The sequence below is a fragment of the Ochotona curzoniae genome, unplaced genomic scaffold (assembly GCF_017591425.1).
Source record: "Ochotona curzoniae isolate NIBS_2020 unplaced genomic scaffold, NIBS_Ocur_1.0 scaffold_461, whole genome shotgun sequence".
Classification (NCBI taxonomy): Eukaryota; Metazoa; Chordata; class Mammalia; order Lagomorpha; family Ochotonidae; genus Ochotona; species Ochotona curzoniae.
The window spans coordinates 6,867,672-6,878,433 of NW_024467120.1; the positions used below are offsets into that span (position 1 = coordinate 6,867,672).

The 10,762-nt window shown below is 43.2% G+C and overlaps 1 pseudogene; it reads left to right on the forward strand.

The window, feature by feature from the left end:
* The first annotated feature begins 5,898 nt into the window (after window positions 1-5,898).
* Window positions 5,899-6,856, forward strand: LOC121147725 (annotated as a pseudogene).
* Window positions 6,857-10,762: the final 3,906 nt, after the last annotated feature.

The window sequence follows — 10,762 nt, forward strand, 5'->3', positions numbered from 1 at the left end:
AGTTGGAGTGTGGGTTACCTACTTGTCGTATACATCGTATCTGTACTCTGATAAAAACAAGAATCTTTGGACATAATAAAATGATGGTTGCCTCGTAGTGTTACATGTTCAAAGGTCAAGAAGAAATATAAGAGGAAGAGTTTCATTTAGTTTCTTTTATGAATTCTGTCATTTCAATCAATCTAATGGGATTATGTGATGAGCTTGTATAAGTAATTTTGTATCTATTGCTTGCTAATCTAGGAGGAAAAAAACAGAGGGATGAGAGTGCTATAATGCAGTAAATTAGCTGTGGTTTAGCAAGTCCCTGCCCTGACTGCTTTGCTAGGCAAATGATCCCTCCACAGGCTCTGAGGATTAGGAAAACTTAATGCTATGCTGGAGAACAACACGGGCATGTCAAACAATGCTAATCTTACCAGCAGTTTTCCTTTCTTTTCTCAATGAAATTGGGTTCAGGATTTTATTACCTGTTTTTAAAAGCTAAGATCAAGTAATTTTTTTCAAACAGTTTTTGAGGGCCAGTGTTGTGCCTTGGTTAGGCCGCCATCCCATGCTGGAGGGCTCGTTTTGAATCCATTAAAGTTCCGCTTCTGGTCCTGCTCTGTGCCAATGCACTTGGGGGAACCGAGATGCCCCTGGCTTTGGCCTGGCCAGCCTTGGTCTTGGTAGCTATCTGCAGAAGTGAAACGGTAGATGGAAGATCTCTTTCTTTGTCTCTGTCACACTGTATTTCAAATTAAATGAAAAACCTTTAAGAAGTTGCCAGCTGGGAGCCTAGGCATGGTGGGGAAGGGGAAGGGTGTAGAAGTGAGAAATACTTTCATGAAAAGAGTGTGGAGATGAAGAATTTTTTTTTATTTATATGAAGTCAGATTTCACATATTTTGCAATACAGGTTTAGAAACATAGGGGTTGCTTCTTTTCTTCTCCCATGCCTCCTTCTGTCTTTACCCCGACTCTTACTTTTTCCCCAAATTGTTACAATGGAAGATTTTTCTTTTTCTTCACCATCACAAGCTCAACAATCCAACAGGTAAAGATATCATCACATAGCAAGTAAAGGAAAAAGAAAAAAAAACAATGAAAATCCTGCAATTACTCAAGAGTGTAGGCAAAGGCTATAAGCAGCGATTAAAGTCTAGGATGTTAATCATGTTTGTAGAGATTACAGTATTTTGTGTTCTGTATATTGTCACAGACCAGACAAAACATGACATTTGTCTCTTGGGGACTGGTTATTTCACTAAGCATAATGATTTCCCACTGGATCCATTTAGTTGCAAAAGACAAAATTTCATACTTTTTATGGCTGAGTTGTGTTCCATAGTGCATTTGCTTTATCCAGTCATCAGTTGATGAGTATCTAGGTTGATATTATTTCTTAGCTATTGCGAATTGTGCTGTATAAACTTGATGATACAGATAACTTTCTTTCACGCTGATTTCATTTCATTTGGATATGTTCCCAGGAGTGGGAATGGCTGGGTCATATGGTGCATCTATTTTAAGATATTTCAGGAAGGAAATAAAGATTTCTAAAGTATTAAGGAAGCATAGGGTTCATAGCAAAAAGCCGAAAAAGGGTGGACTGTGTGGGCCATGGTAAAGACGTTAGCCTTTGGAGCTGGTGTTTGGTACAGCGGGTAAAACGCAACTTGAAACATTTGCATCCTATACGGAAGTGCCCGTTCTAGTCCTGGCTGCTTTACTTCTGATCCAGCTTCCTGCTAATATCTACCCTGAGAGGCAGCAGACGATGGCTTAAGTACTCGGATCCTTGCCAAGAGAGATGTATGAGATCTGGATTGAAATCTGGACTCCTGGCCTCAGCCTGGTCTAATAACCCCAGTTCGTATGCACATTTGGGAAATATCCAAGAGAAAATTTCTCTCTAACCCCCTACTTTCAAATACAACTAAAGATGTAAATGCATAAGAATTTAGACTTTCCTTAAAAGTCTAAATTGATGACTCCCTTTTCCTTAAAGCAAATGGAGTCCTATTGAAGGGGTTTTAAAGTAGAATGGATTGGTTCAATTGCTATGTCAGAAGATACTGTGGCTATAGGATGAAGAATGGATTGGAGACGCAGCCAGGACTCTAAGCACACAGTCCAGGTGGGACACCATGGTGTGTTAGGCAGCAATGGTGACAGAAAAGAGCAAGGGAGATGGACAGGTCTGAGCCACATGGAGAGGATACAACCAGCAGAATATTGTTAGATAGGCTCACATGGGGAGATGGAAGAAGACTAATATTAGATGAGACAGTGCCTGAGAGATGACAAGGATTGGGTAATGGTCACTCATTAAACCAGGAAAGAGGAGCAGGTATGATCTGGGGACAAGATGAAGCCATTTCATACACTTTGAGTTAGAGGACCCATGAAATGAGCATTGGAGACAGCTCTCTCCATCTCTCCTCACTCCTTACCTCCTAAAATGTTCCGATCACCTGCTTGCCCCTCCTCCACATCCTCTTATCCTCATTAAGTCCAGGGTTTCCCCACCTCAAGTCTTCAATTTCTACCAGAAGAAGGAAATAAAAGTGAAATTTTTAATATTTAGATATGAAGGATTAATAATAAAATTCTCCCCAAAAGACTTTTAATAAAACTTTTTAAAAAGATTTATTCCTTTATTTTTGTTTCAATGACAAAACCACAGAGAAAGAGAGAGAGAGAGAGATCTTTAATCCATTAGCTCATTCCACAAATTCCCACAACAGCCAGGTCTGAGTCAAATACAAACTAGGAGCTCCCATATGAGTGACAGGAACCCAAACACTTGGGCCATCATTTTCTGATTTCCGGCTTGTTAGCAGGAAGCTATATTTGAAGTAGAGAGACAGAACTTGATCCCCAGCACTCCAATATTGGATGAGGGCAACTCCAGCTGGAGTTTAACTACTGTGCCACAATTCCTGGTCCTACCATAAAAAAAATTTAGTAAGTGAATTTTCCTCCCAGGGTTGAAACATCTATGCTGGGCTGTGTTCAGGGATCAGGAGCTTTGCCAAAAGGATGGCTGTGTGTTCACCTTTTGTCTGCTGAGTAAAAATGGTCTGCAGTAAGATCTGCCTCAGAAGACAGCAAGGCAGCAACTGAAAGACAACTTCTCATCTCTGCTTAGAGCTACCTGGTGCTTATGTCACGACTCATAGTTCTCGTGGTGTTGAGATGTAGAACCCTTTTGCCTCAGCAGGTTCCCTAGAAATAGAAACTGCACTAGAGATTCTGTGAAAGCGATGGGGGAAAAAGTGTGCCTGCAGAAGAGGAGTGAGAGCAGCAAGGGAGGACAGCAGGAAGAGCTGAACAAAGATGTAGTATTAGTGGCTAGCATCCCCCAGTTCCCAAGGGAGCCCTGGAGTCAAAGCACACCAAGGAGAGGATTTCCCTGCAGGAAAAAGAGGCAATGCATTCTTCCCTCCCTCTGCCCGCCCCCCTCCCCCGTGTCAGAGAGTTGGTCATTTGTTGAAGGCGCCAACTAGGATTGTAACTTCCAGGGGAGGCAGCACCATGCTGAGGACAAGTCTCTGGACAAGGCAGCTACGGCACACAGCAGTTGAGGGATGGGCACACCAGGCCTGGTGAAGGGCACCTGCACAGGGAAGCCAAATATTTTTTCAAACAGCACATACATCACATCACACACACAACACTCCACTCCACACACACATATACATATACCATGCAACACGTACACACACACGCACACAAGCACACGGCCCTGCCCATGTCGCTGTATCTCTGCACAAAGTGTTCACCTTTTACCCTTCCAGTAGGGCAGAAAGTTCACAAGTTTATATAAGAAATGCAGAAGAGCAAATAGTAGACACCGTGTTTCAATAGTTACTGTTTTTAAATGTATGAAAAATAAGCAGGTTAGATCTAATCATTGTAGGACAGACAGAAACCAAGAGTTCAAAGCTCCATGTGACACATCAGAAAGAACCAAATTTGATAAAGAAAGTATGGAGCTGTTTTGTATAATAAATCAAGCCGAATAACAGACGTGTAGAGTCATAGAATGAATATATCTTTTCCAGTGAATAGGTCATCAAAAATATCAAATAAAGCACAAGAAGTTTCTAGGAATAAAGAAAAAGTGAGACAGAGATTCTGCCTACGATAGTCCCAAAGTCAAAAGAACACAGCTTGAAATAAAGAACACCATCAGAATCCACTGATGTTTTCAACTGATCTGTTTCAGTAGTAACCTGCACCAGAGGGGGAATCTGAATGTAGTCTCAAAATACTTCTCGTAAAAATTCTTCATTTATTTGAAAGACACAGATATCAAAGGAGAGGAAAAAACAACAAATTATTAAAATAAATTTGTATTATACAATGTATAGATAGTATTAATATACACAGTCCTAATCAGCTCTTACACATAATTATGCAAGCTGCATATAAGCGAATGCATCAAAATAAAATTATGGTTGTCTTTGGGCTGTGCACCTTAACTATAATTTTTCCTATTTTGTGGATTTTCTAAAGAATCTGCTTTTTAAAAAGGATGACAGGTATTGTGGGGAATTACAAAAAAAGCAGAATAAACATAGTGAACGAAGTAAGAAGAAACTGTGGTACAAATCATAGCAAGTTCTTTGACATCTTAAGATTGAACTGCAAAGTAGTCATTGTTCCCATTCATGGGGTACATGGTGATGTGCTAAGTAAAGTGTACTCAACTGCTCAGCATATTTAGCAAATATAGCATCTCAAACAATTATCATTTCTTGTGTTGGGAACATTCAAAACCCTATTTTCTATTTTGAAATATTGCATTACTTGTTGGAGTTACTCTACTCTGCTGTACAGCATGACAAGTTATGCCTCCTGGGACCAGTGTTGCTGTACATGCATTAAACCAATGCCTACAAAGACATCTTTTTTTTCTTTTAAAATTTATTTATTAATTGAGAGAGTTATAGAGAAAGATCTTCTTTTGCCAATTCTCTCCCCAAATGACTGTAATGACACAGGTGGAGCCAGGCCAGACCGAGGTCTCCATGTGATTTCAGGGCCCCAAAGCACTTGAGCCACCCTCTGCTGCTCTCCCAGGTCATTAACAGGGAGCTGGATTGGAAATGGAGCATCTGGGACTTGAACAGATGCCCATATGGGATCCTGGCACTGTGGGTGACAGTTTAACCTCTTGTACCACAAGTGCCAACCCCAAGGTTTTATATATTTGCAAATTCACTCATTTTATTTAAGACAGGAGGAAAAATCACATGCTCTCACTGCTGTGTGAAAGTTAATGCAGTGATCTCAAAGAAGTGCAGAATAGAGCAATTATCAGAACCTGGGGAGGGCAATGGGGAAGAGAGCGTTTCCAGCCTGCTGATGGCCTGGAGAAAGCAGCACAACAGGGCCAAGTGTTTGGATACTTGCCCTCTGGCCAGGAGACCTAAACGAAGCTCCTGCCTTGTGGCTTCTGCCTGGCCAACCCCTGGCCATGGCAGCCATCTGGGAAGTGAACCAGTATATGGAAGGTCTCCCTCTCTCTATGTAACTCTGCCTTTCAAATAAGTAAATAAATAAAAGGAAGAGATACAGAGAGAAGGGGAGGCAGAACGAGGTCTTCATCTACTGGATCACAATGGCCAAGATCAAGCCCCTATGAAGCCAGGAGCCAGGAGCCTCCTCCAGGTCTCCCATGTGGGAAACTTGGACCATCTTGTGCTACTTTTCCAGGCCATTAGCAGGGAGGTGGATAAAAGTGGAGCAGCTGGGACATGAACCTGCGCCCATGTGGGATGCTGCTGCTTGCAGGCAGAGGACTAGCCTGTTGAGTCACCACCAGCCCCTAAATAAATATGTTTTTTTTTTAATCGGCTTAGAAATAGGAATATATACACATCTCCGGGAAGGGGACAAGCAGCCAATATGGCGGCGGAGCGCGGAGCTGGGCAGCAACAGTCGCAGGAGATGATGCAGGTTGACAGGCGAACATGAGCTGGCTGTGGACATGGAGACCATTCACCTGGACAAAGACGCGGCGGACGTCGACCTGAACCACTGTCGCATCGTGAAGATCGAAAGCTTTGAGGTGCTGAAGAAGGTGAGGATGCTGTGCCTTCGTCAGAACCTCATTAAGTGCACTGAGAACCTGGACGAGCTGCGTGGTCTCCACGAATTGGATCTTTATGACAACCAGATCAAGAAGATTGAGCACCTGGAATCCCTGACAGAGCTGGAGATTCTAGATATTTCTTTTAATCTGTTGAGAAACATTGAAGGGATCGACAAACTGACACAACTGAAAAAACTCTTCTTGGTCAACAATAAAATCACTAAGCTTGAGAACCTGAGTGCTCTCCAGGAGCTCAGATGCTGGAGCTGGGCTCGAACCGCATCCGGGCCAGTGAAAACATTGACAGCTAACCAGTCTGCAGAGTTTGTTTTTGGGGGAAAAACAAAATCACTGAACTTCAGAACCTGGATGCACTCACCAACCTGACCGTCCTCAGCATGCAGAGCAACCGGCTGACCAAGATCGAGGGTCTGCAGAACCTGGTGAACCTGCGCGAGCTGTACCTCAGCCACAACGCCAACGAGATCATCTGAGGGCCTGGAGAACAACAAACTCACCATGTTGGACATCGCATCCAACAGGATCAATAAGATTGAAAATGTCAGCCACCTAACAGAGCTGTAGGAATTCTGGAAGAACGACAGCCTGCTGGAGAGCTGGAGTGACCTGGCCGAGCTGAAGGGGGCCCGGGGCCTGGAGACCGTGGACTTGGAGCGTAACCCCCTGCAGAGGGACCCACACTACCGGCGCAAGGTCATGCTGGCCCTGCTCGCTCTGCAGCAGATCGACGCCGCCTTCATCAGGTTCTGAGGCCTCCACACCTCAGCTGGCCCCTCTCAGAACTCCCAGCCACAGTTTTCAATACACCTGCTGCTCCCGAAGTCGTTGCTACATCAAGTCACAAGCCCAGTGGCACAAAGAAGGTGCAGAAGACACGATGCCCTCTCTATTAAACCTTGCCACCATCCAAAAAAAAAAAAAGAAAGAAATAGGAATATATCAAATTACCATTTGTCATTAAATCTACTTAGAAAAATCCATCACTTAAAATAAAGGCAGAGACAAGTAAAAAGACAAAATAATGCTTTATATTTTGTGAAAGTGATGGCTTCATAAAGAAGCAGGTGACATGGAAAATCCACACATTTTAATTGAATTGTCACAGCTAGTGAAATACTGTAACAAAAAAAAAAAAAAACAGCAAGGAAATGAAGTCAATGCTTGTTCTAGAACCAGCAAACCAGCCAACAGTAGTAACCAAAAGAAACACAAATAAAGAAAGGAGCCACTATTAATTAATTTTATGAGGATTAGTTTCTGTCAATGCCCAGAATTAGGTGAAGTACTCCCCTATATGGTAAAATACAATCCACCTCAGGCCCGGCGCGGTGGCGCAGTGGTTAAAGGTCCTCACCTTGCACGCCCGGGATCCCATATGGGCGCCAGTTCTAATCCCTGCAGCCCTGCTTCCCTTCCAGCTCCCTGCCTGTGGCCCGGGAAAGCAGTCGAGGACGGCCCAAAGCTTAGGGACCCTGCACCCGCGTGGGAGACCCGGAAGAGGCTCCTTGGCTTCGGATCGGCATAGTATCGACCGTTGCGCTCACTTGGGGAGTGGATCATCAGATGGAAGATCTTCCTCTCTGTCTCTCCTCTCTGTATATCCGCCTTTCCAATAAAAAATAATAAAAATAAATCTTTAAAAAAAAAGTACAATCCACTTTAAGAGCCAGAGTCTATAAGAGATTATCACTGCCAAGGAGGATTAATAGTTGTAATCAGATGAGATAAATAGGGAGCGTAAGAAAGTAAATCAAATAGTATACAGATTTATCACTAATTATGAAAGTCAAAATGTGAATAACCTCAGAATTCACCTTTTCAAATAGTGTTGACACAAATTAAAATGAAGAGTAGGCCTGAAGAATCCTTGAACAAAGCCAGTAAGGTTTTATCTGTGACCCTAACCTTGTTTGATTTACTAACAGAAGCCAAACATAATTAAAATACCTGTATCAAAGAAAAGTAGAACTTAGGATCAACCACTCAGGTGCAGCCAGCAAAAATAGGTAACTAGGGACATTGCAACAGCAGAGATCAAATAAGACAACTTTGTAACTGCACCGGTAGACACAGAAGAATCACATGTGGAGCCAGGAAGCACACCTACCATGATCAGACCATGGACTCCACCCTAGTGCCTTTCCTTGCACAAGCTTGCACAACTTCTGAATTCATTCCAGGAAAGCATGTCCTGGTGTCTTTTCAAAGGACCCCAGTATCTCTTTCCTTAGAACTTTTCAGTATGGGAATGACCATTTTCTTAAATAAATGCTATGATGTGAACAAAGTTTGTTTCCCCGAACATCTGCAGATGTCTGAAACCTCCAAAGTCACGTGTTAATAGTCAATGGTTAAATGTGAGTGGCTGACGGATTAAAGGTGGAGGCTTGCTGTAGTTGTGACATCTGATGGTATGGGTCTTTGGTAAGTGATTGGATCAGATAAGGTGCTAGGGTGGAGTCCATGGTCATATCATGATATGTGTGCTTCCTGATCTGCCATGTGATTCTATGTCTGCAGGTGTTCCACCACTGCCAGCCCTGGCCAGACATCAGACCAGTGGGGCTCCCCAATCCTACACTGTATCACCAGAACTAGGATCCAAACTGAATCTTCCTTCCCCATCAGCATCTCACTCAGGTGTTCTAACTAACGGAATCAAAAGCTGACAAATATATAAACTCCTTAGAATTTTATTATGCTTCCGTTTACCTTACCTTTTAACACACTAAAATCAACTGATGCTATAGAAATTCAATATATTGGAACTGTATACAAATAAGTGTGCTAACAGTAGTTAGTAAGCTGCAAATTAGTTGTGCCTTCCCAGACAGCAAGCTGACAGTATCTGAAAGCATTGCAAAACTGCTTTTGCATGTTGACATGTGAATAATCTCATTTCCCTAAAACTCAGAATTTTAAGAAGAACTTATATAAGAATGTTCCCAGCAGCATTTTAACAGCAAGACTACTGGAGAAACCCAAATGTTCAGCAGTGAGTGAGTGTGTAAGCAGATGATGGTAACTAGCAGGTGACAGCGTACCTTTGTCTCACCTGCCCTTCCCTATCTTAGCAGCTTCCTAACTGGTCTCTATTCCCAATGCCATCCTCTTTCAACCTATTTTCCACAGTGGTGCCAAGACACTGACTCTGAAACTTGAATCTACTTGAAATCCTGTAATCCCCAATACTCTCCACAGTTACTCATAAAAATAAAACCCAAACAGCGTAGCATCCTGAGTTCTCCAAGACAAGTTCCTACCCACTAGTTGTGTTTAACCATCTGGACTATTCTCAGGTTGATGAATTCACCATGCCAACCACAATCATAACACTTCGCCTCCAGTGCCCTCCCTGCCCTCCTTCTCGTCCTCTTGACACACACTCCTCATCATCTAACCTGAATTCCAGCTTCATGCTCTCATAAATCCTTCCTAATGTAGCAGGGTGGGACGGTGTGCACTCCGATATGCAGAATTATAGGATTTTATTTATATTCTCTCTATTATGTTATTCCTGCTAATGATAGGGACAATGCAGCAGGAGCAGTCTAGCCTTCCCAATTAAAAGTAATTGAGTCTCCTGAGGCTTAAAGCTGCTACTTTCAGGAAGCTAGGGAAGGTTCCAACTCCTTAGGAACCTGCACATTTCACTGCCTCAGGAGCCCTCGTAAAGGGCTCCAGTGCTCCCTCAGTGCGCTCCAGGATGCAAGGAAATCTATGGCTGCACTAAAGATGACGTGCTTCTTGGTCTCTGGGCTCTTTAACAGCCAGGCACTGGCATTCCTAGGGCTTCTGGATGTTGTCTGCCATGTGCAGCCTTTGGACGCCTCTTGCACACTCTCAGATTCGTATATTTGCATCTGTGCTCTGCCCGTGTTGTTCCACTCTACCTGTGCCATACAAGATATGATGATTTTGCTCTCCAAATAATGCCCAAAGAAACAGAGAGCTTGCCCCAATATCCATGACTTCCATAAAACTACCTGGATCTTCCCGTACTCCTTCTCAGCCTTGGAACGGGCAGGGGGTGAGTGACACCTGAACTCTTGTTCTCTTCTTCCTCAGCATTTTCTCTACATCGGCACTCCCCCCAAAATGTTGCTGCTGATAGAAATCTCCTGGGGATATAGTTCAACTGCAGTTTTGAACACGGTCTGAAGAGCAATGAAGTCCTACTGGGCAACGACATCAACCAAGCTGGTCAATGACCATTTGCTGAAGGCAAAGCTGGTTAATCCTCTTTTTTTCCCCCGTGCTTATCTCTTCTCTCCTACACCCCTACTCACTGCAACAGTTTCTTTCATATAGAGGAAGCAATAGATGACTAGGAGGGAAATGCATCAGACATGCTTCATGCATGTTATCTCAGTTACCCAGACCACCACCACCTTTAGCTCTCCTGCAAGAACTACCACTGCCCCTGTGGGACCCCTTCAAGATCATACAAATTGTGTTCATCGCCCCTGTATTTTATTATATGTGTTTCTCCTAACCATGCTATAATTTTCTGGAAAGCATAGAGCAGAATTCCTAAACTGGTGGCGACAGACCACATACGGCCCCACAGATGTTTTGTTTTACAGTCACAGTGTTTTTAAATATATAGATTGCTTGCCAAATGTAAAGCATCGATTCTCAACTCCAGCCGCACAT